Source organism: Choloepus didactylus, chromosome 23 (assembly GCF_015220235.1).
Source record: "Choloepus didactylus isolate mChoDid1 chromosome 23, mChoDid1.pri, whole genome shotgun sequence".
NCBI classification, from domain to species: Eukaryota; Metazoa; Chordata; class Mammalia; order Pilosa; family Megalonychidae; genus Choloepus; species Choloepus didactylus.
The window spans coordinates 26,379,987-26,405,216 of NC_051329.1; the positions used below are offsets into that span (position 1 = coordinate 26,379,987).

Consider the following 25,230-nt stretch of genomic DNA (forward strand, 5'->3'; position numbering starts at 1 on the left):
AAACTCAGCAATCAAGATAAATATCATTTGAAATTTTTTTTTTTATTTTTTTATTGTGATAACATTTATACAACATAGAGTTTCCTATTTTAACCACTTTCAAATAAACAATTCAGTGGTGTCAATTACGATCACAATATTGTGCCACCATCACCACCTTCCATTACCCAAACTTTTCCTTCACCCCAAACAGAAACTCTGTCCCCATTAAGCATGAACTCCCCCTTTCCTACCCTACACCCTTGAAGATAAATGTTTTAATGCAACATTAAAAAAAAAAATCTAAATTAATGCAAAAAATCCAAGATGAACAAAATATCAAAGTGTCAAATAAAAAAGGATCCTCGGTGTTTCTTTTTGCCGTGGGCTCCAACGCGGTTGGCGTGGGGCTGTTGGGGCAACACATGCTACCCCACAGTGTTCACTTTTACTGCTTGTGTGGTTTCCTCTTCCCATCAAGACCTCACACAGGCAGCCAGCCGACCCCATATACCCGGGGCTGAGGGGTTTCCTGGAATACAGGATGTTGGTTCCCCTATCAGAAAAAGAAGTGGGGACTGGATGTGATGCACCTTTGTACCCTCCAAGTTGCTTGGGAGCACTCAGCAATTATTATTGACTGGACTTGCTCTTTTTGGCAGCGCACCTGGCAGCCACTCTTATGCCCCGAATTAGTTGTGTATCTAAGGCAAAGAAAGGCCCACCAGCAAACCCCATTGCTGCAGCACCAGGCATGCTGGCCTCCTAAGTGTCACCTGGGCCTGCTGCTGCTTAGCCAAGTCAGTCCCCCCGGACCCCTGAGATATGAATCCAGCTTGTGTAATCTTAAAGGCTTATTAGTCTGAAGCCCACACAGGAGGCCCCACGCTCCTTTTTTTATAGGCACACCCTCTGCCTTGGGAAACTTTCTGTGCCTGGGCACAAATAGTCATTTTGCTTCTAGGCTCATCATTACAGCTTGCCCTCATCTGGCAGGCCACTAATCAGGCTAGCTTGGTCACTTGGGTCAAGGCCCTTTCCCCTCCCACCTTGGGCCTGAGATTGCTCGTCTACCAAATGAAAAGCTTGGACGCGGTTTCCTAGGAGGACAGCAGGGAGCCTCTGTGACCATCAGTTTCCTCTTCTGTAAAATGGCCATCATGATATCTTTGAAGGTTATTGTCAGGATTAAAGGAGACAATGCATATAAACCACTTTGTACAGTGGTTTTGGGGGGGCTCATTTATTAGTTTTTTTTTCTTCACTTTAGTTCTCCTCTAACATGCAAAGATTTTATGATTCCATTTTTAGAGTCAGTAGCCAGAGATGATTTGTTCACTAATTCTTTCCAAACTTTTTTATTGTTCACCTACTATGTGCCAAGCATTGTGCTAGTTAGTAGGAGTTAAGGATATGGTGGTGGGCAAGAACTTGGTTAAAAATCATAAGAAATTATCCCGAAATCCCCAGCAATGCAAAGAAAGATCAAGCAAAAAGACCAATGATCAAATGTATCCAAAAGTTAGAAATTGTACCTTTTGTTGTTTCGAATTAATTCTAAGTAGGCGCGATTTAGCAGGTGGTCACAGTTCTCCCCTGGTGCTGCTATTTTTGTATTTTAAACACCTGCTGCTGTTTCCAGGATGCTAACATTTACTTTGGGCTTTAAGTCAATGTCATCTGTAGAACAAGCCAGCTGTGGGGCTTTGTTCTTTCAACTTTGCCACTGAACTGTGCTCACTGATAAGAAAAGAAACTCCAGATAACACCAGGGCAGCCTTCGAGACTGGTTTGAGCAGAACCCTTTTGCTCAAGATGCGGGGTAGGTTTTGTCTTATTAGTGTTGGGAGCATTTCTTGCATCATGAATTGATCACCTGGCTTCATTTTATTTTATCTTATGGTTGTTTGTCCTCCCACCTTTCCTTCCTTAAAGCCTCCCTCCCACCCACCCCCCTTTTTAAAAAAATATAGTTGTTCCTCTCTGCTTGTGGGACTTTAGCAAACAGTAAAGAACTGATGAATCATAAAAAGTAAAGGTAAGACAGAAAGCAGATTAGTGGTTTTCAGGGGCTGAAAGGAAGAAGGAATGGGGAGTGTCTACTTAATGGGCTGGGATCTCTTTTGGGGGTGATGAAATATTTTGGAACTAGATAGAGGTGATGGTTGCACAGCACTGTGAAGGTACTAAATGCCAATGAATTGTTCACTTTAAAGTGATTAATTTTATGTTGTGTGAATTTCACATAACACAAAATTCAATTAAAAAAATTACAGTAAGTGAATGAAGCCAGATACAAAAGTGCACAACCTGTACGAGTCTATTTATAAGAAGTTCAAGAACAGGCTAAAGGAATCTCTGGTTCTACAAGTCAGAACAGTATTTGTAATGGGGGGAGGAAAGGGTACAATTGGAAAAGGGGGCAGGGGAACTTTTTGAGGTGATGGAAATATTCTATATCTTGTTTTGGGCAGTGATTGGAAAGTATACGTGATTGTCATTTGTAGAGAAAGTGTACCTTTAAGATTGGTGCATTTTATCAATGTTAATTCTATCTCATCTTAAAAATAATTAAAAGTAGGAAAAAAAGAGTAAGGGTTGATATCCTAGAAAAAAGTCAGAGACCTGGCAGTATTTGATTTGATAAGTTTCCCTGAAGTCAAGTCATCCATTTTGAAACACACTGCCCTGAAGAGCTGTTATCTGTTACTCTGTGAGTTGTTTCATAAAGGCAGTTTTTGGAGGGTAAGAGGTTGCATTATTACTCACTTATGGTCATATGGATTTTCTGCATAATTTCATTTCAAAGAACTATATATACTTTGAGCTCAAGGAGCTTCTTCCAAGGCATGACAATGAGTTCAGCCCTCATTGGTTAAGAGCCTTGGTTTTAGGGTCAGATGCCCTGGATTTTAATCCTGCCTCAGCTGTTTGACTCATGCCTCATCTATCTGCCTTGCCCAATTGTTGGTTGGGTGGCTTTGGTCAAAGTTACTTAACCTTCCCAAACGATGACGTCCTCCTGGTATAAAGCAGAGCTGATAATAACCCTCCCTAACAGGACTGTAGGGAGGACCCAGTTGGTTAAAGCCGAGTGTGGCATGTTAAAGGCTTAAGAAAGACTGGCTATGGGAGCAGGGTTGCCAGATAAAATGCAAGACATCAAACTAAATTTGAATTCCAGATTAGCAACAAAAACATTTCAGTGTAAGTATGTCCCAAAGATAACATCATTTACTGAAATTCAAATTTAACTGGGCTATCTGCATTTTTGTTTGTTAAATCTGGCAAGTCTGTGTTTGAGGCATTGAGGAAAGTCTTGTCGTTATTACAGGGATAAAATGGGCTGATATATCTGCTATAGAGAGAATAGATTTCATCGTAGCAGTTGGTTGCCTAGAAACCTCACTTGTGGAGCTAAATTTGGAGTCTGGAAAAATTAAGCCTAAGAAGCTCAGAGTCAGGAACCCCAGGCATGGCAGAGGGACAAAATAAGAGTTAAGGACTCAGAACAAAGGGAATTTTTGAGAGGCTGCATAATAGAGTCCCTTTCTCTGCCCTGAGCTCAGAGAGTTTACTCTCAGACAGGAGACTGGCGGTTCTTCTCTTGAAAAACTGAACTGGTTTAGATAAATGACTCCCAAACAACTTTGGGGAGCCTCAAGTGTAAAATGCAAGTTTCCCCTTGATCATGCTACATGAGAAATCAACTGTTAGCAAACTCCTTACACACAAATACAGAGCCTCCATTTGAGTTTTTAGTTCCCCCATTCTTAACTTTGAATTGATGGCCAAGCATCCCCACACATTCAAGAAAAATCTTCATTATGATAGGCAGGGAGCAGAACAAAATGAATAAAAGGACCTGAGAAAGAGACAAGATAGGGGGTGTGAGAAAACAAAGCACAAATGATAATAACAATAGACAAATAAACCCAAACCTACAGTTACTATCCTCAGAGAGACAGTGAAAATATTGCATCCATAAAACCAGAAAGGGATGCTATGCAAAAGAAACAAACACCAAAAAAGAGCTCTCGGTATTGAGAAGAATGATAGCTGAAACTGAAAATGAAATAATGGCAGGCTAGTAAGATAGAAACAAAGAAGTACTCCAGGAAGTAGAATAAAAAGATGAAGAGATGGACAATAGGAGAGGAAAAAAATAGGAAAATTAGTTGCTTAGTCCAGTAAATCCAACATCCAGATAATACGAGATACAATAAGAAAAATCAGAGAAAATGGAGATGAGAAAATTATCAAAAAAAAATACAAGAAAATTTCCCGGAACTAGAGGCTATGCATCTCTTTCTTGAAAGAGTTTCTGAGTACCCACACAAAGAATGAAAATATACCCACAGAAAGGTTTCACGACATTTCTGAACATCATGGATAAAGAGAGAATACTAAACATTTCTGGAAAGAAAAACATTCCTAAAAATAGAATGGGAATCAGAATGGATAGAATTTCTTAGCAGCAACATTCAAATATTGAAGTCATGGGGTGATGGCTTCAAGTTTTTGAGGAAAAATAATTTTCAACTTTGAACCCTCAACCCAGCCAAACCCACTAACCAAGTGTCAATATGGAATTTCTTCAAACATTCAAGAACTCAAAAAATGTATCATGCCAACCCACCGAATGGAAGAAGATTTTTGCAAATCATTTATCTGATAAGGGACTTGCTGCTTTGGAAACCAGTTTAGCAATTCCTCAAAGAGTTAAACAAAGAGTCATCATTATGATCCCGCAATCTCACTCTTAAGTATATATCCAAGAGAAATGAAAACTTACATCCACACAAAAACTTGATCACAAATCCTAATAGCACTATTATTCACAAAAGCCCAAAAGGTGAAACAACTCAAATGTCCATCAACTGATGAATGGATAAACAAAATGTGGTCTATCCATAGAATGGAATATTATCTGACAATAAAAATAAATGAAATACTAATACCTGCTACAACATGGATGAACCTCGTAAACATTATGCCAATGGAAAGCAGCCATTCACAAAGGACCACATTTTGTATGATTCTCCTTATATGAAATGTCCCGAATAGGCAAGTCCATAGAAAGGGAAAGTAGATTAGTGGGGCCTAGCCAGGGGGATGAATGGGGGTACTGGAAGGGAGGGGGGATAGCTAAGGAATGTTGCGTTTCTTTTGGGGGTGATGAAAACACTCTAAAATGATTGTGGTGATGGTTGTACAACTCTGTGACTATAGTAAAAACCATTCAACTGTACACTTTAAGTGGGTGGATTATAAATTATTTGCATTCTCTCTCAATAAAGCTGTTTTAAAATGTACCCCAAATATATTTAGAAAGCAAAATGCTTCAGCATAATAAGGGAGTATCCCCCAAAAAGGGAGACCAGGAAACAAGGAATCCCACATAGGAAAGGATGAAGGGAATCCATGAAAGGAATCCAGATTGGAGCCAGAGGGCACTAATAAAGAAAGATCCATAGAAGCATTTGGCAAAAACAAAACAAACAAAAAAAAACAACAACAACAAAAAAAAACGGGGTGGTGGCAATAAATACTTAGAAAACCAAGGAAATTAAAAAACCAAGGCAGTTATTAATTACAGGAAAAACAAAAAATTGTAAAAGAAAGAAAATTTAATCATACACTATGCATCTCAGCTGTACATAATTACATAATCATCATAATATAAATACTGTATTTGTTTAATATCCATGGTGACATAAAATATATTGGGAAGATGAGGGGAAGTCGGAATGATTGTAAAAAAAGAGAATTAAATCCCCACCTGGAAGGCAACAAATAAAGTCAAAAACTGGTAAATGAAGATAAAGAAAAGCAGGCTTTGCAAATGGAGATGAAATACATGAAGTAATATGAAGTAACAGAAAAAAAGTTGCCTCGAGAAATAGGACTGGGAGAGGACAGGGGTGGGGCAGCCAACTGTTTTTTGTTGTAAGCCTTTTAATTATACCTCGACTGCACACAAAACAAACTATATGAATATATTACTTAGATAGAAATAAAATATGGTTTTAAAAATTAAAACCCAGAATTAGAATTACCAAATTGTGTGCCTACTGAACTGCAATTCAGGGAAACTGTGCTTGATTTTAGAGCTCAGAACACCTACAGGGAGGAAGGGGGAGAGAAATGAGAGGATGGCGGGGAGCTGTTCCAAGCAGGACATTTTCCTTCACCTTCCCTGGGTGCTCCTGGAGGAACCAGGATGCTGGGGCCAGCCTCTTCCCTCGCTGCCCTTTGCCATTTGAGGTTATGGATTCAGCGAACCATACCCGTGGCACCCGCCCAAAGGCTCTTGCAACAGGTGTCCGTGGGACTCTTTCCAGCACTGCTTCCGGAATCCGCTGAATCCGCCTTCCCAGTTCTCAGATGCCTATCCTTGGCTTCCGATATGAATCTTGCCCAATACCGGACTTCCCCTGCTTTTCCTCATCCAGGGCTTGAATTCCAGTTCTTCTTTACTCGACACATTCAGCGGCTGGTCACCCACCCCCAGCCCAGCCCCTGGAGCCCCGGCCCGGGCAGAACCCGGGATTCACCCGCTTGGCCGGGAAGGAAAGCCACCCTGAGAAAAGTGCCTCTTCTCTCTGGAGTCTCAGGTTCCTCACTGGTCACTTGGGAGCAATTATTCATACTATGAAGATTCAATGTGTAAAGCAATTAGAACCATGGATGACACAAAGTAGGTATAAGGAAATTATTAGCCAAAGAAACGCTGAAGCAAAACTTTAAGCAACATCAGGACACACAGCAGACTGGCTGGCGTGGTGTATGCAGGGGTAGTAGAAGTCAGCAAAGACTTCTGGAAGCAAGGCAGAGCTAAGGGTTTGAGATAGCAACAGGTTTTAAGGAAAAAGAAAAGAAGAAGAACGACACTGCTGTTTCCATAACTGGATGGTTTCCTGCACCCATCCCAGGACCCAGAGTGCCTTTCGGCCACCCCCAGGGACGCGGACGCCGCCATCTTTAAGTTCAAAATAAAAGACCATTCAGGATTCTTCTCCCTTCCCCTCCCATCCGCTTCAGAACATCCCATTCTCTGGCAACCGCTCAATTATGCCATGTCTGCAATGCTTTAACAGACGTCTCATTTTCTTTTCTCAGGAACCAACTTCCCATTTTTTACCTTCCTTACTGTCCAACTATTAAAATTTGTTAACATTTCTCTTGTGAAATTCTGCCAACTCTGACCTTCCATGAAGTCATGATTCTTTTATCAACATCTTTTCATTTCACTGTTTTAAAAAAAAAAGACCTTCTAAATATAATGTTCATGGCTATATTTAACTTTCACAGGCACTTGGGCTTGTTTATTTAAGGGGTTGCTTGGAGGGCTGTGTATCTTTCAACCACATTCAGATATTTGACTTGGATCTGTTTTTCATGGGAAGCTGGTTCTTTACTGATCCCAGACTTTCAGAATTCATGGTACATTGAGATTTTTTTAAAATGTGGGGTGAGGAGTCTGCCAGCTTTCAATTTTGCCAAGGAGGAATATTTGCCAAGGAACAACCATCTATTACCACCCCCAAATAGTAGGAAAGATACAATCTCAGAATACAGAACGGTCTTTTAAAATTAGGACATTAAACTTTTTGAAAAATGCCGCACATTGTTCTTTTTCTCACCTCTCCATTCTCTTGTGGTGCAGCCACGGGGAACCAAAACCCTACGGAACCCGCACGCCAAGTCATCTGGCGAGGGGACCGCGAAGAGCGGCAGCGCCATCTAGTGGCCAGTTGTTCTCCCTGCACAGGCAGGTGCTGATTCTATTCCCCAGTTCCTAAAAATGGTCAACTTCCACCCAGGCTTTCCAGCGTGGACATTATGAAATTAATTTTTTAAACGTTCCTTCAGCCCTGAACTTAAATATTTTGCCTCACCCTCTCTCTAACTAAGCCACCTTGGCAGGTGATCTCACTGCCCTCCCCCCTACGTAGGACCTGACTCCCAGGGGTGTAAATCTCCCTGGCAACGCAGGATATGACTCCCAGGGATGAATCTGGACCTGGCATCGTGGGATGAGAGTATCTTCTTGACCAAAAGGGGGATGCAAAATGAGACGAAATAGTTTCAGTGGCTGAGAGATTTCAAATGGAGTCGAGAGGTCACTCTGGTGGATGTTCTTACACACTATATAGATAACACTTTTTAGGTTTTAATGTATTGGAATAGCTAGAAGTAAATACTTGAAACTACCAAACTCCAATCCAATAGCCTTGACTCTTGAAGACGATTGTATAACAATGTAGATTACAAGTGTGATTGTGAAGACCTTGTGGATCGCGTTGCCTTTATCCAGTGTATGGATGGATGAGTAGTAAAATGGGGACAAAAACTAAATGAAAAATAGGGTGGGATGGGGTGGATGATTTGGGTGTTCTTTTTTATTTTTACTTTTTATTCTTTTTCTGATTCTTTCTGGTGTAAGGAAAATGTTCAAAAATAGATTGGGGTGATGAATGCACAACTATATGATGGTATTGTGAACAGTTGATTGTACACCATGGTTGATTGTATGGTATGTGAATATAAATCAATAAAACTGAATTTTAAAAAATATTGCCTCATTGTAAATCTGAAAGTTGAGTTTCTAGCCATTGAAAGGTGATTTTGAGCACAGTTTGCAAGCCAGACAGGCCTGGCATATAGCTTGCTGTCTGGGTGACTTCGGACAAGTTTAAACTCTCTGATCCTGGGTTTCCTGTTGTACATTGGAGATAATTATAGTGGACAACAGGGTTGTTCAGAGAATAAAGGAAAGCATGCATATCACCTACTTCCTACTGTTCCTAGGAACATTTGATATTGATTTAATGCATAACTAAGCTTAATGCTTCTAGAAAGATGACTTAGCCCACAAAAAGGACAGAAATAGACCTAAGTAAAAGGTAAGAAGCCCAAGCAGTGTCTCAGAAAACCTTCACTTCTTCTTAACAATGTTTATAGTTGTTTTGTATAGAGACTGTGTGCTGCTTTTTTATATTGATTTCTAGATACTTTAATTTTTAAAAAAGTATATTGGAGTAACATATACAACACACAATTTCCCATTTTCTGCAGTTTCATGTGTACAATTCAGGGATGTTAATTACATTCACAATATTGTGCTACCATCACCACAATCTAATACCCAACATTTTTCATCAGAAATTCTACACCCATTGAGCAATAACTTCCCATCTGTTTTAGTTTCTTTAGCTGCTCAAGCAAATACCATGAAATGGGTTGGGTTAAACAATGGGAATTTATTGACTCACGGTTTTGAGTCCAGATCGAGGTTTCATCAGCGTGGTGCTTTCTTCCTGAAGACAGGTGTCCTGGAGTTGGTTGTCAGCCATCCTTGGGACTTACCTCCTCTGTCACATGGCAATGCACACAAATGCCTCACTTGGCCTCTCCGTTCTCTTCTGATTCCATTGAATTTCAGGTTCTTGCTTTGGTGGCTTTCTCTCTCTCCATCTGAATATCATTTTGGTTACAAAGGACTCCAGTAATAGGATTAAGACCCATCCTGTTTGGGCTGGGCCACTCCTTAGCTGAAGTAACCTCATGAAAATTTCCTACTTATGATGGTTCACACGCACAGGAATGCATTAGATTTAAGAACATATTTTTCTGGGGTACATATGGCTTCAAACCACCACACCATCTCCTCCCAGCCTATAATCTACTTCTCCAACCTATAATCTACTTCCTTAACCTGTAATCTACTTTCTGTCTCTATGAATTTGCTTCTTCTAAATATGTCATATAAATGAGATCATACACTATTTGTCTTTTTGTGTCTGGTTTATGTCATTCAACATGTCTTCAAGGTTCATTCATGTTGTAACATGCATCAGAACTTCATTCCTTTCTTTTTAAGGCACTTTTATTGAGATATATATTCACACACCATACAAACCATACGAAGTATATAATCAGTGGCCCACAGTATCATCTTCTGCATTTACCACCATGATCAATTTTAGAACATTTTCATTACTCCAAAAAAAGAAATTAAAATAAAAAAGAAAAACCAAAACATCACATACCGTTTACTCCCCCTATTACTGGCCACTATCATCGGTGCAGTACATTTGTTACTGTTGATGAAAGAGTGTTAAGAATATTAACTGTAGTCTATAGTTTGCAATAGATACATGCTTTCCCATACCCCTCTATTGTTAACTCATTGTAATAGTGTTGTACATTTGTTCTAGTTCATGAAAGAACTTATTTTTAGTTGTACTGTTAATCACAGACATTGTCCTCCACAAGATTCACTGTTTTATACATTCCCATGTTTTAACTTCCAGCTTCTGGTGACATACGTGTGTCTAAACTTCCCCCTTTCCACCACATTCACCCACAATTCAGCACTGTTAATTATTATCACGATGATGTGCTACCATCACCTTTATCCATTTCCAAATGTTTAAGTTCAACCTAGTTAAACATTCTGCACATATTAAGCAATCACTCCCCTTTTTCTAGCCTCATTCCATATCTTGGTAACCTATATTCTATATTTTATGTCTATGATTTGCATTTTATACTTAGCTCATATTAGTGAGATCATACAACATTTGTCCTTTTGTGGCTGTCTTATTTCACTTAATAATGTCCTCAAGGTTCATCCATATTGTCATATGCATCAGGACTTCATTGCTTCTTACTGCTGAATAATATTTCCATCATATGTATATACCACATTTTGTTTATCCATTTATCTGTTAATGGACCCTTGAGTAGTTTCTATCTTTTGGCAATTGTGAATAATGCTGCTATGAACATCAGTGTACAAATATCTGTTCATTTCCCTGCTTTCAGATCTTCTGTGTAGTGGGATTGCCGGGTCATAGGGAACTCTATACTTGGCTTCCTGAGGAACTGCCAAACCATCCTCCACAGCAGCTATACCATTTTACATTCCCACCAGCAGTTAATAAATGTTCCAGTTTCCCACAACCTCTCCAACACTTGTTAATAGTGGTCATTCTAGTATGTGTGAGATGATAACTCATTGTAGTTTTGATTTGCATTTCCCTAATAGCTAATGAAGATGAGCATCTTTTCATGTGCTCTTTAGCCATCTGTATTTCCTCTTTGAAGAAATATCTATTCGTGTCTTTTGCCCATTTTTAAAATTGAGTTATTTGTCTTTTTATTGTTGAATTCTAGGATTTCTTTATATATTCTGGATATCAAACCGTTATCAGATATGTGGTTTTCAAATACTTTCTCCCATTGAGTTGGCTGCTTTTTCACCCTTTGACAAAGTCCTTTGAAGCACAGAAGTATTCAATTTTGAGGAGGTCCCATTTATCTATTTTCTTTCATTGCTTGTGCTTTGGCTGTAAAGTCTAAGAAACTACCACCTGTCACTATATCTTGATGATGTTTCCCTACATTTTCTTCTAGTTTTATGGTACTGGTTCTTATATTTAGATTTTTGATCCATTTTGAGCATATTTGTATATGAGTTATGAGGTAGGGGTCCTCTTTCATTATTTTGGTTTTGGAGATCCAGTTCTCCCAACACCATTTATTGAAGAGACTGTTCTGTCCCAGTTAAGTGGATTGGGAGCCTTGCCAAAAATCAATTGACCACAGATCTGAGGATCTATTTCTGAGCTCTCAGTTCTATTCCATTGACTGATGTGTCTATTTTTATGCCAGTACCATGCTATTTTGACCACTGTGACTTTATAAAATCCTTTAAAGTCAGGAAGCATGAATCCTCCCACTTCATTCATTGTCAAGATGTTTTTGGCTATTTGAGTCCCCTCACCCTTCCAAATAAATTTGATAATTAGCTTTTCCATTTCTGCAAAGTAGGCTGTTGGAATTTTTATTGGTACTGCATTGAATCTGTAGATCAATTTGGGTAGAACTGACATCTTAATGACATTTAGCCTTCTAACCCATGAACATGGAATGTCTTTCCATTTATTTTAGGTCTTCTATAAGTTCTTTTAGCAATGTTTTGTAGTTTTCTGTGCACAAGTCCTTTACATCCTTGGTTAAGTTTATTCTCAGATATTTGGTTCTTTTAGTTGCAAATGTAAATGGAATTTTTTTCTTGATTACTTCCTCAAATAGCTCATTACTAGCATATAGAAACACTACTGATTTTTGTGGGATTATCTTTGTTCTAGTTTGCTAATGCTGCCAGAAGGCAAAACACCAGAAATTGATTGGCTTTTATAAAAGGGGGTTTATTTGGTTACACAGTTACAGTCTTAAGACCATAAAGTGTCCAAGGTAATGCATCGACAATTGGGTACCTTCACTGGAGGATGGCCAATGATGGTGTCTGGAAAACCTGTTAGCTGGGAAGTCATGTGGCTGGCTTCTGCTTGCTCCCAGGTTGCATTTCAAAATGGTGTTCTCCAAAATGTCTGCATCAGCTTCCAACAGCCATCTTCAAAATGTCTGTCTCAGCTACAGCTAGCTGTGAGCTCCTTCTGTCTGAGTTTTATAGAGCTCCAGTGAACCAATCAAGGCCCATGCTTAATGGGCAGGGCCATGCCTCCATGGAAATTATCCAGAGTTATCACCTACAGTTGGGTGGGTCACATCTCCATGGGCACAACCTAATCCAGAGGTTCCAACTTAATCGACACTAATATGTCTGCCCCTACAAGAATGCATTAAAAGAATATGTTTTTTTCTGGGGGACATAATATATGCAAGCCAGCGCAGTCATGGTTATAATTCTTTTAATATGCTGTTGGATTCGATTTGCAAGTATTTCGTTGAAGATTTTTGCATCTATATTCATTAGGGAGATTGGTCTGTAGTTTTCTTTTCTTGTAGTATCTTTCTCAGGCTTCAGTGTTAGGGTGATATTGGCTTCATAGAATGAGATAGTATTCCCTCTCCTTCAACTTTTTGAAAGAGTTTGAGCAAGATTGGTATTAATTCTTCTTGGAATGCTTTTGGTAGAATTTGCCTGTGAGGCCATCCTGTCCTGGGCTTTTCTTTGATGGGAGGTTTTTGATGACTGATTCAATCTCTTTACTTGTGATTGGTTTGTTGAAGTTTTCTATTTCTTCTACAGTCAGTGTAGGTTTTTTGTGTATTTCTAGGAAATTGTTCATCTAAGTTGTCTAGTTTGTTGGCATACATTGTTCATAGTATCCTCTTATGCTATTTTTTTATTGCTTTGGGTCCTTAGTAATGACCACCATCTCATTTCTGATTTTATTTATTTGCATCTTCTCTCTTTTTGTCTTCATCAACCTAGCTAAGGGTTTGTCGAGTTTACTGATCTTCTCAAAGAACCAACTTTTGGTTTTATTGATTCTCTCTATTTTTTTATTTTATACTCCATTACATTTTTTATGCTCTAATCTTTGTTATTTCTTTCCTCCTGCTTGTTTTGGGATTAATTTGATGTTCTTTCTCTAGTTGCTCCAGTTGTTGAGCTAGGTTGTTGGTTTTAGCTCTTTCTTCCTTTTTAATGTAGGTGATTAGAGATAAAAATTTCCTTCTCAGCACTGCCTTCACTGCATCCCATAAGTTTTGATAAGTTGTATTCTTGTTTTCATTTTTCTCAAGGTATTTACTGATTTCTCTTGCAATTTCTTCTTTGACTCAGTGATAGTTTAAGAGTGTGTTGTTTAATCTCCATATATTTGTGAATTTTCTGGTTCTCTGTTTGTTATTGTTTTCCAGCTTCATTGCATTATGATCAGAGAAAGTGCTTTGTATAATTTCAGTCTTTTAAAATTTATTAAGACATGTTTTGTGCCCTAGCTTATGGAGAATGTCCTATGAGTTCTTGAGGAGAATGTATATATACTGCTATTTTGAGGTGGAATTTTCTATATATGTCTGTTGGGTCTGGTTCATTTGTCATATTATTTAGGTACTCTGTTACTTCATTGATCCTGTTTAGATGTTCTATCTATTGAAGAGGCAGTGTGTGGAAGTCTCCCACTATTACTGTAGAGACAGCTATTACTCCCTTCAGTTTTGCCAGCGTTTTCTTCATGTACTTTGTGGCACCTTGATTAAGTGCATAAATATTTGTAATTGTTATTTCTTCTTGGCAGATTGTCCCTTTTATTAATATACAGGGTCTTTCTTTATCTCATAAAATTTTTGCATTTAAAGTCTATTTTGTCTGATATTAGTACAGCTACCCCAGTTTTGTTGTTGTTACTGCATGTGTGGAATATCTTTTTCCATCATTTCACTTACAACCTATTTATATTTTTGTGTCTAAAATGAGTCTCTTGTAAACAGTGTATAGATGGATCATATTTTTTTTATCCATTCTGCCAAATTGTGTCTTTTGATTTGGAGGTTTAATCCATTAACATTCAGTGTTATTACTGTAGAGGCAGTATTTACTTCAACCATTTTATTCTTTGACTTTTATTTGTCAGATCTGTTTTTTTTAATCTCTTTTTCTCCCTTTAGTTACCCTTACTAATACTCTTCATTTTCGTAACTTCCTCCAGGCCTCTCTCCTGTCTTATCTTTTCAGCTGGCAGAATTCCCTTTCGTAGCTCCTGAAAAGGCGGTCTCTTGTTAATGAACTCTCTCAGCTTCTGTTTATTTGTGAATATTTTAAATTCTCCCTCATTTTTTAAATTAAATTCAGTTTTATTGAGATATATTCACATACCATACAATCATCTATGGTGTACAATCAACTGTTCACAGTACCATCACATAGTTATGCATTCATCACCCCAATCTATTTTTTGTTTGTTTTTTATTTTTTTGTTTTGCTTTTTTTAATGCACTAATACTGACATTCATACCTGCTGAGCTCTAGCCCAATCTATTTTTGAACTCTCCCTCATTTTTGAAGAATGGAGAATTCTTGGCTGACATTTTTTCTCTTTTGATATCTTAAATATATCATGCCATTGCCTTCTCACCTCCATGGTGTCTGATAAAAAATCAGAACTTAGTCTTATTTGGCTTCTCTCATATGTGGTGAATTGCTTTTCTCTTGCTGCTTTCAGAATTCTTACCTTCTCTTTGGCTTTTGACAATCTGATTAGTGTGTCTTGGAGTGGGTCTATTTGGATTTATTCTGTTTGGAGTACATTGGGATTCTTGGATTTGTATATATATGTCTCTTATAAAGGTTGGGAATTTTTCAAACATTATTTCCTCAAATATTCTTCCTGGCCCTTTTCCCTGCTCTTCTCCTTCTGGGACATCCACAATGCATATATTTCATATTGTCAATCATTTCTCTGAGGCCCTGCTCAAATTTTTCCATTTTTTTCTCCATTTGCTCTTTTGTCTATTTGAATTCAGTTTCTTTGTCCTTCAGCTTGCTGATCCTTTCCTGTCTCTTCAAGTCTGCTGTTGTCTGTTGGTAGTATATTTTTAATTTCACCTACAGTGTCTTTTCTTTCAATAATGTCTGTTATTTTTATGTATTCTTCTTTATGCTCTCCTACTCTTAATATCCTTTCTCTCTTTATGCATATTTTCCTTCATTTCTTTGCATTGATTCAGGAGATTTGTTTTAACATCTTTGATTGGTTGTTCCAAATTCTGTGTCTCCTCCAACTCTTTAATTTGTTCTTCTGACTGTGTCATCTCTTTCTGTGTTTTAGTATGCCTTGTAATTTTTTGCTGATATCTGGTTCATCTGATTCTTCAGATGGATCTATTCTGAAGGTTAGTTTCTCTCTCTTGTCTAGGATTTAGTTGTTGCCTGGTTTTGTATTAGGGCATTGCTTTGACAGTTGGGTCAGTCAGCATCTCCCAGCCAAAACAGGACCATGTACCCATGCAGAGGGTGTAGACCAGCTCTGATGGGCCTAGGATAGGTTCTGGAGAGGCTCTGCAAAGCCCTCCTGTTTTCCTCTGCACTTCCTGGTCTTACCAGCAGATGGTGGTCTTCAGTTACTTAATAGTCCTCAGAAGCTGTTTGCCTCCTGGAGCTCCACAGCATCTGACCAGGCAAAGCTGAAATGTCCTCTGTCCCCGGATCCCCAAACAGTTGATTTGGGCAGTTTCTGCCTGGCTACTTGCTGCTTTGGGGAAAGAGGTACATTTTGCCATTCCCTCCATAATCCTCCATTTTGAGAGCTCCTCTTTGGTTCTTTTTTGTACTGCTCTCTCTAGTGGCTTGAGTCCTGCCATGGGTCCCTGTGGACTTGGGACTTGTGTCTGGATAGAGGTGAGGTCTGTCTCATGGGTGTGAGAGATTTTATAGTCTGTGTCCCTAGTGGGAGGTAGGAGGGATCCCAGCTGCTGCCTCTGGGCATTTCCCAAGCTGTGTGGGACCAAGTGGGTGGGTGGGTGGGGGAAGGACCAGCCAGTCTGAGATGGAAGTTTCCTACCTGATATTTTTCTCTTTCTTCAATTCAGAATTTCTGGGATCCTTCTCCAGTCTTTACCTTCCTCCAGAGTTCTGAACAAGTGAGATTTGTCTTTTTGTCACTGAATCTCTGGGGAGAGGTTTTCAGTAGCTGTCTTACATCACCATGTTGATGACATCACCCCACTTCGTTCTTTTTTATGGCTGAATAATATTCTATTATATGTATATACCACATTTTGTTTATCCATTCATCTACTGATGAACAATTGGGTTGCTTCCACCTTTTGACTATTGTGAATAATGCTGCAAAGAACATTGTTGTATACATATCTGAATCTCTGTTTTCAATTCTTTGGGGTATGTACCTAGGAGTGGAATTGCTGGGTCATGTGATGATTTTGTTTAACTTTCTGAGGAACCATAAAACTGTTTTCTACAGCAGCTGCATCATTTTACATTCCCACTAACAATATATAAGTTCCTTTTTCTCTGAATCCTCACCGACGCTGGATATTTTAAATTTTATGCTGTTGAACATGGTGGGAGTTTTTTACATTTCATTTTATAATTGTTGCTTGTATGTAGAAGTACATTTTTTTCATATTGACCTTATATCCAGAATGCTAAATACACTCATTTATTCTAATAGTTAATTTTTTATTCATTTGGATTTTTATGTGCACAAACATGTCACCATTGAATAATGGAAGTCTTATTTCTTCCTGTTCAATCCTATGCCTCTATTTCTGCCTTACTGTCTTTAGGACAATGATGAGGAGATGTAGTGAGAGTAGGCATCTTTGCCTCCTTCCCCATCTCAAAGGGAGAATTTTCAAATTTACCACTAAGTAATTTGCTAAAGGTTACTACAGGATCAGATTTAGGGTGATCTCCTCCTCTGCTTTTTAAACTTTTCAAAACTATAATTCCTCTATATAAAATCTGAAACAATATACTTCAAACTCTTTATGGTGGTTATATCAGGATGGAGCGTGAGGAGGAGGTTGCTGACATTATGAGGAAACTTTATTTTCCAAAACATAAATTACTTTAGTATCTGAATAATTTACAGTGAACATTTTTTTAAGTAGAGAAGTTGTAGGTTTACAGAAAAATCATGTAAAAAATACAGCATTCCCATCATATGTTTCTTTTGTCATCAGAAAAAAATAAAGCCAAAAGACATTTTTATAGAACCAATGAAACATAACAAACATCAAATAGTAAAATAAAACTCTTTCAGAACAATCTTCATGATCCAAGTACATGTTTTTCACAAATCCTTTCTCATCATCACATTGTTCCAATCCTTATCCTCAGTCTTTACTTAAAAGATTTCTAATTCACACTGAATTGCAGCATGCAATGAAAAGCCCTAAGGGCTGTTAGTCTCTTTAGTGGATGCTATCGGTGCACAGAAGCCTTTATCAGGCCAGGGCACCCACAGTCCCATTTGCAGGGGGTGTAAACTGCCAAAAGCTCATAGCTATGTTCTCCTTGGGAGATTCCCTTAGCCAATAGGAGCTGCCTCACCAGGAGATGCCTGGGAGGTTGCATGTGCAGCCAGGGTGACCAATGGTCAATGATTGGCTGCTGGTTAGAGTGTTGAAGCCCAGGCCCCCTGGTAGTGTGGGATCAGGCCCTCTGATCCCACTCCAGAGCTCCCCATGGGATCAAGCTGTGATCAGACGTCTCCTGCAACCACATATTTGCTTGGCTTCCTCCCTGCCCTTTCCTGCTTCCCTCACTTGGTCACAGGTTTCTCCCTAGAGTCCTCCCGCAACACATCATTCTCACAAGAATTCCCCCTTCAATCTCTGCTTCTAGGGAACCTGGCTGAAGCCTCTGAGCATGGGCTGTATTTGTTCAGGGCCCACCTGAGCCATCTGTGATTTAGTGTAGGGTGGAGAAGCAGAGTTAGTGGAAAGGATGCAGGATGCCAGATTAGAGCTACAGGTAATGAAGGGGTTGGAGCTGGGGCTCCTGGGAGGGGTTGCAATGGGGCACTAGGAAGAAGCACCTCTTAGAGGGAAAGTAGGATCCAATGTGAAGTCTTTCAGACTCTTGTTATGGGTTGAATTTTCTCCTCCCCAAAGCTATGTTAAAGTCCTAACTCCAGGTACCTGTGAATATGACCTTATTTGCAAATAGGGTGATTGCAGATGAATCCATTAAAATGAGGCCATACTGGAATAGGGTGGACCATTAATGCATTATAATTGTTGTCTTTATAAGAAGAGGAAATCTGGACACAGCCCAGAGACAGACACCAGAGAGAAGCTCGTGTGAAAAGAAATATATGCAGAGATTGAAGTTAGGTAGTCACAGGCCAAGGAACACCAACGATTGCTGGAAAATCACCAGACAAGGAAAGAGATGTGGAACAGATTCTCCCTAGATTTGTCAGATGGGCCATGGCCATGCAACCCCCTTGATTTCCAACTTTCTGGCCTCCAGAACTGCAAGAGAAGGAATTTCTATTGTTTTAAGCCACCTAGTTGGGATACCTTGTCACAGCAGCTCTAGGAAACTAAGACAGATTAGATTCTAAAGGCTGGATGTGTCACTGTGATCTTGTACCACTCCTCTCTGCCTACAAAGATCCTATGGTTTTAAACTACCACCTTTCTCAAACCAAAAGAGGCGATCTTCCTTCATCAACGCAGCTCCTAAGGTGCTGGGAGGTCAGTGTTCTGTACCCCAAGAGGGTGGCTGCTGACAGGCCTCCCTCAGTCTGCTGAAGTGGCCCTAGCCCAGAGATGAAGTCAGCAGATCAGTGGGGGAAAGAATGGTGTTGGGACAAATGGTTATCTGTATGGAAAAAAAAACACAGCATCTGCTCCCTACCTTACATCAAACCTGTACGTGGATTTCAGATGCATCTCAATAGTCTGAATGGGAAAATCGAATCTAAAAATTTTAGAAGAAAATACAAGAAATACATGCAGAAAAGCAAGGTGGAGAAGGATTTCTTAAATAAGACACAAAAGAGTGCAAACCTTAAGGAAAAGAGTGTTTAAATTTAATGCATCAAAATTGAAAGTGTCTGTATGACAAATCTCATCATAAACAAAGTGAAAAAAAGACAAGTGACAGGCCTGACAGCATCATTAGTTGATGATGACTCTTTTTGACTTGCTGCATGGTTCTCACTCCCAGGGCTTCTGCCCCGACGGCTGTCTGAGGCTTTGAGCTGTTTCCTCATCCACGGTCCATGGTTGACCGTGCCTGGGTGAGACTAGGAGCCAGACCAGACTCCCCCCAAAGGTTGGTCCAGGTTCAAGGACCACCAAGGCCAATGACTCAGATGCAGCTGAAATTATTTCCACTTTGCTTTTCTACAGAATCTGCAAATATGTTGCTGAAGGAGCCAGCTGGGATCAAGGGTACCTCCTGATCCCAGGGAACATAGATCCTTGCTTCCTCCTTGCTCCCCAGTATATGCCAGATATTCAGTGGCCTCAGCTGCCCAAGTAAGATGAGAAATGTGCTTGGTCAGAGGAATCGAGAACTCAAGTCTATTGCCATTGACTCCTTTTTATTCTGGGAGAGCGACCACATTAGCCACTGTCACGCAAGCCCAATGCCTGAGTTGAAGGTTCACAATTTTCTGCCGGGCCACAGTTGCCAGTTGCTTCTGCATTTTTTTTTCTCTCTATGCTATTAGGCCCACTTGAGATTCCAATGCAGCACGGCTGGCCTGGGCTACTATGGACCATACATATTTTTAAATAGAATTGAAATGATTAGTTAGAGTAAAAAGAAGCTCTAGATTTCTCTTTTACTTGCATTTCTCTGGGTTTCTTTGTGCTTTTATGACTGCTCTTTGGAACACCTGAGCAGACAGCTCAAGCATTGTGCTTTTCATGAACTCCTTTTTCAAATTTACCCACTGTTTTAGTCTCCTTAGCTGCTCAAGCTAATCCATGCAAGGGGCTGGCTTAAACAATGGGAGCTTAATTGCTCACAGTTTTTAGGCTAAAATACAAGTCCAAATCAAGTCATCATCAAGATGATGACTTCCCCACGACTGGCATTTGGGGCTGGCTGCCGGTGATTCTTGGCACTTAGTTTGTCACATGGTAGAGCACATAGAGGCCCAGTCTGGCCTCTCCCTTCTCTCCTGGGCTCAGCGGATTTCAGCTTCTCGCTGCTCCTTATGGCTTTCTTTCTCTATGACTGAATTTCATTTTTCTTATAAAGGACTCCAATAGTAGGATTAAGACCCATCCTTATTAAGGTAGGCCACACCTCAACTGAAGTAACCTCTTGAAAAGTTCTAACAGTGGGTTCACACACACAGGAATGGATTAGGTTTAAGAACATGTTTTTCTGGGGTACATACAGCTCCAAACCACTGCATTCACCTTTGAGAAATGAGGGTGAGGCTTTAAGGCCAGTGAGTACCATGACAACTTCACAACATGCTATATATGTTTGTTGCCAACACTGATCATGGTAATTTTTTTTTTAAGTTTTATTTTTAGAACAGTTTTAGATTTACAAAGAATACTTGAGAAGATAGTACAGAGAGTCCCATACATCCCACACTCAGTTTTCCCTCTTATTAACATCTTACATTTGTATATGTCTTTGTTTCTTAGGGCTACTGTAATAAAGTACCACAGACAGTAGCTTAAACCAGCAGAAATTTATTGTCTTACAGTTCTGGAGGTTTCTGGTGGTTCCCAGCAATCCTGAGGCATTCCTTGTCTGTAGATACATCACTCTGATCTCTGCCTCCATCTTCACATGGCCTTCTTTTTTTTAAATTCAATTTTATTGAGATATATTCACATATCATGCAGTCATACAAAGCATACATTCAATTGTTCACAGTACCAATATAGTTATGCGTTCATCCCCCAAATTAATTTTTGAACAATTTCAGTAACACACACAAAAATAATAAGAATAAAAATTAAAGTGAAAAAGAACAATTAAAGTAAAAAATAACACTGGGTGCCTTTTTTTTTCCCCCCCATTTTTCTACTCATCCATCTTTACACTGAACAAAGGGAAGTGTGGGCCATATGATGGACTTCTTCTTTTTTGTCTGTCCTCCTCTTTGTAGAAGCACATCAGTCACATTGGATTAGGGACTACCTTAATTCAGCAAGACCTCACCTTAACTTGAATACATCTATAAAAATCCTGTTTCCAAATAAGCTCACGTTCACAAATACCAGGATTAGGACTTCAACACATCTTTTGCAGGGACACAATTAAACCTATAGCAGTGTGATATATTTGTTAACAATAAATGAACCAATATGCTCCACCTCCTTGAGGGTTAAGTAGCTGTATAAATCATTTGGAAGTATTCTGCACAGGAGGTTTTTATCTCCTCCCATATTTCTTGATTTATTCAATCATTTATTTATATCAGTATGGATTCCTGTATATTTATTTTACATCTTGGATTATAATTCAATTCTACTTTGTCATTCAAATTGTTCCAGCTTTGGCCATCAAGAACTCTTTTGTTTGGCTCCTGCGTCCCTTTGACCTACTTCCATCAACATGTGGGTGGGCTTTTTGTTTTGTTTTGTGTTCGTTTTGAGCCCTTCCTTACTTTCTGAAACTACAGTATGCTCTGGCCTCATCTGTACATTTCTTCCCCCAGTTCTAGGCTCAGCCACTTCTCCATAGAATCCTGGTTTCTTTTATTGGAGAATGGTCTTAGAAACCAAGATCTGGGCACTGGGTGTGCTCAAACACAGTGCTTTTTATTCATTCAGATCTTAATTTATGTTATGGATCTTTTGGTGTTTTTCTTTTAAACTACAAGAACAATTCATTCCTTACTAAAGATGAGCCTTTGTGCCTAATGAAAGAACCCTTGTAAGCTGCCACAAAGGCATAGTTGTGTAGATATATTTTTCAGAAAATCAGAAAGGAAGTGAATTTAGGAATTATTCCAACTAAGAATTCCAATTATTAACCTTCAAAAGTTGAAAAGCAGGATAGAAAAAGAAAATTAACTTATGTCAATATCCACCCATGCCTCTATGCATCTATCATCTAACAACTCGACTATTTACCCATCACCTACTCTGGGCTAAGAACCAGAAATCCAAGATGAACAGACTTGACATATAGGTCAGGACACTTATGTTTACAAGTTACACAAAGCCTACTTAAACTAGCTTAAAAAGTTAGTGGTCTGCATAACTAAAAAGTCTAGAGATGGATTTCTAGCACAAATGTATCTAGGGGCTCAAAAAATATCACCATGGCTCCTCTCACCCCACCCCCACCAGCTCTGCTTTATTTACCTCCCCTCATGCATGGACCTCCTTCTTGCCCATTGAAAGTGGCTTCCTCCATGCGGTGTGGGAAGATGGCTGTGAGTAGCTCAAGCTTAGGTTGTCCTTACAGCTTCTGGTCTTAGAGGAAGGAAAGCTCTTTGACTCCCAGTTTCCTTATATCAAATCTCAGAGAAGACTTTTATTGGCCCCACTGGATTCATGTGACCAGTCTGGAACCAATGCCTATGGCCATGGGGATGGGTGCTCTGATTGGCCAGCCTGGATCACATGTCCAGTGGGGGGAGGGGTGGGGGCAGAGCACTGTGACTGAGAGCCTCACCTAGACAATAGGAGGTGGGAAAGGATGGGCAGACAGGGGCTAACATGTGAGTCAGGCAAAACAGTAGCTATCCCCTACACCCAATGTTGACTTTAATATACTTCCTCCATCTCCCAACCCAGGTTCATTCCTCTCCTATAGCACTCTGTATACCCCATCTCTGCATCCATTGTTTTATGCTGCGCTTCCCCACTAGGCCAGAAATGTTGGGAGGACAAGGGTGGTGTTTTGTTCTGCTAAAGCTGCTGGATGCAATATACCAGAGATGGGTTGGCTTTTACAATGGGGATTTATTAGCTTACAAGTTTACAGTTGGAGGTCATGAAAATGTTCAAATTAAGGCATCAACAGGACAATGCCTTCTTCCTGAAGAAAGGCTGCTGGTGAGCGACATCTCTGTCACATGGGAAGGCCCATGGTGATGTCTGCTGGTCCTTGTCTCCCAGGTTTCCTTGCTTTCAGCTTCTGGCTATAATGGTTTCCTCTCTCAGCTTCACTGGGTTTTCTTCTGTGTGCATCTCTGGGTATTTCTGTTTTCTGTGTGCCCTTTATCCTCTTATAAAGGACTCCAGTAAGAATATTAAGACCCACTTTGAATGAGGTGGGTCACATCTCACCTGAAATAACCTAATCAAAGGGTCCCACCCACAATAAGTCTACAGCCACAGAAATGAATTAAAAGAACATGATCTTTTCTGGGGTACATAATAGCTTCAAACTACCATAGCGGTGTCCATCTCCTTTACCACTGCTGCGTGAATGATGATGACAAGGACCCTATGCACATAATCGTAGAGTTTAAAACAAGACAAATCTAAGCAATTGCCACCCGTTTGAGCAGGGCTCTGATAGAGCATGTCTCAGGCCCATTGGGGGCCCAAAGGGAAGAGTCACAGTTCAGGAAGGGTAGAGAAGACATTTCTCATCCTTGTCCCCTTTTTATTTCTGCCCAGGATATGGACTCTTCTTTCTGTGTTTGGGGAGTTTTCTGCTATGTAAATCCTGTAAAAGCCTTGTTCTGGTTTGCTAATGCTGCCGTTTGCTAGTGCTGCTGTTTGCAAAACACCAGACATGGATTGGCTTTTATAAAGGGGGTTTATTTGGTTAAAAGTTGCAGTCTTAAGGCCATAAAGTGTCCAAGGTAAGGCATCAATTGGGTACCTTCACTGGAGGATGGCCGACAGTGTCCAGAAAACCTCTATTAGCTGGAAAGGTACATGGCTGGCATCTCCTCTGGAGTTCTGGCTTCAAAAGGACTTTCTCCCAGGACATTCCTCTCTAGGCTGCAGCAGCAAGCTCTTTCTGTCTGAACTTCTTATATAGGACTCCAGTGATTTAATTAAGAGCCACCCTGAATGGGTGGGGTCCATATCTCCATGAAAATCATCCAGTCAAATGTTTCACGCACATTTGATTGAGTCACATCTCCATGGAAACACTCAAGGGATTCCAACCTAATCAACACTAATACGTCTGCTCCCACAAGATTGCATCAAAGAACATGGTGTTTTGGGGACATAATACATCCAAACCAGCACAAGCCTGCTTCCCACCCCAGGAGCCCAAAAAGCCAGATCCAGGCTTGCCCTCAGCCCCAGACTGGGTCCCCACCATCACTGTGAAGCTGGTGAGGCAACACCTGTTTCGCAGGGTCACTTTGAGGATTAAATGGGGGTGGAAAATCATGCAGAACAGCCTCTCACAAAGAATCGACCTTCTATAATTACTACTTCCCTCCTACAGTCTGGGCAATGGGTGCAGGAAGATAAGAGCACAGGAGGTTCAGGACACAAATTTGAACTTCAGACTTGGTTCTATAGTTATGGGAGTGGTGGTGGGGGGAGGCAATTAGAGGTCAGCTATTCAAAAATCGAATATGCTGGGTAGTGTAGGGATACTAATTGACTGGCATCCCCAGCAGCTGCTCCCTGGCTCCATCCCTCATTTGTCTTTGCTTGGAGGGGGCCTCCTGGCCACTGACCGAGCCCAGTGGGGACAATAGCAGAGATCCCCAGACGGAACCAGCCAGGCTTTTTTCAGTCTAGCAAAGAGTTTGTCAATTTCATTCTTCTTTTCAAGGAACCAACTTTTGGTTTTGTTCGTTTTCTCTGGTTGGTTTTCTTTCTATTAAATTATATTCTTTATTTCATTTATCTCCACTCTAATCTTTGTTATTTCCTTTCTTCTGTTCACTTTGGCTTTAGTTTGCTTTTCTTTATCTAGATAGTCCAGTTGTAGATTAGGGCTCTGATTTGAGGTCTTTCTTCTTTTTTTAGTTTAGTTTGCTTTTTTTTATAGCCCAGTTGTAGATTAGGGCTCTGATTTGAGATCTCTCTTCTTTTTTTAATGTGAGC

General features: G+C 39.9%; 1 long non-coding RNA gene across 1 annotated transcript in view; it reads left to right on the forward strand.

The window, feature by feature from the left end:
• Positions 1-1,683: 1,683 nt before the first annotated feature.
• LOC119519604 overlaps positions 1,684-25,230 on the forward strand; it is a 42,057-nt gene continuing 18,510 nt past the window's right edge. Inside the window, exon 1 of the long non-coding RNA XR_005214052.1 lies at positions 1,684-1,801. This is a non-coding gene — a long non-coding RNA (uncharacterized LOC119519604). The remainder of the gene's footprint in view (positions 1,802-25,230) is intronic.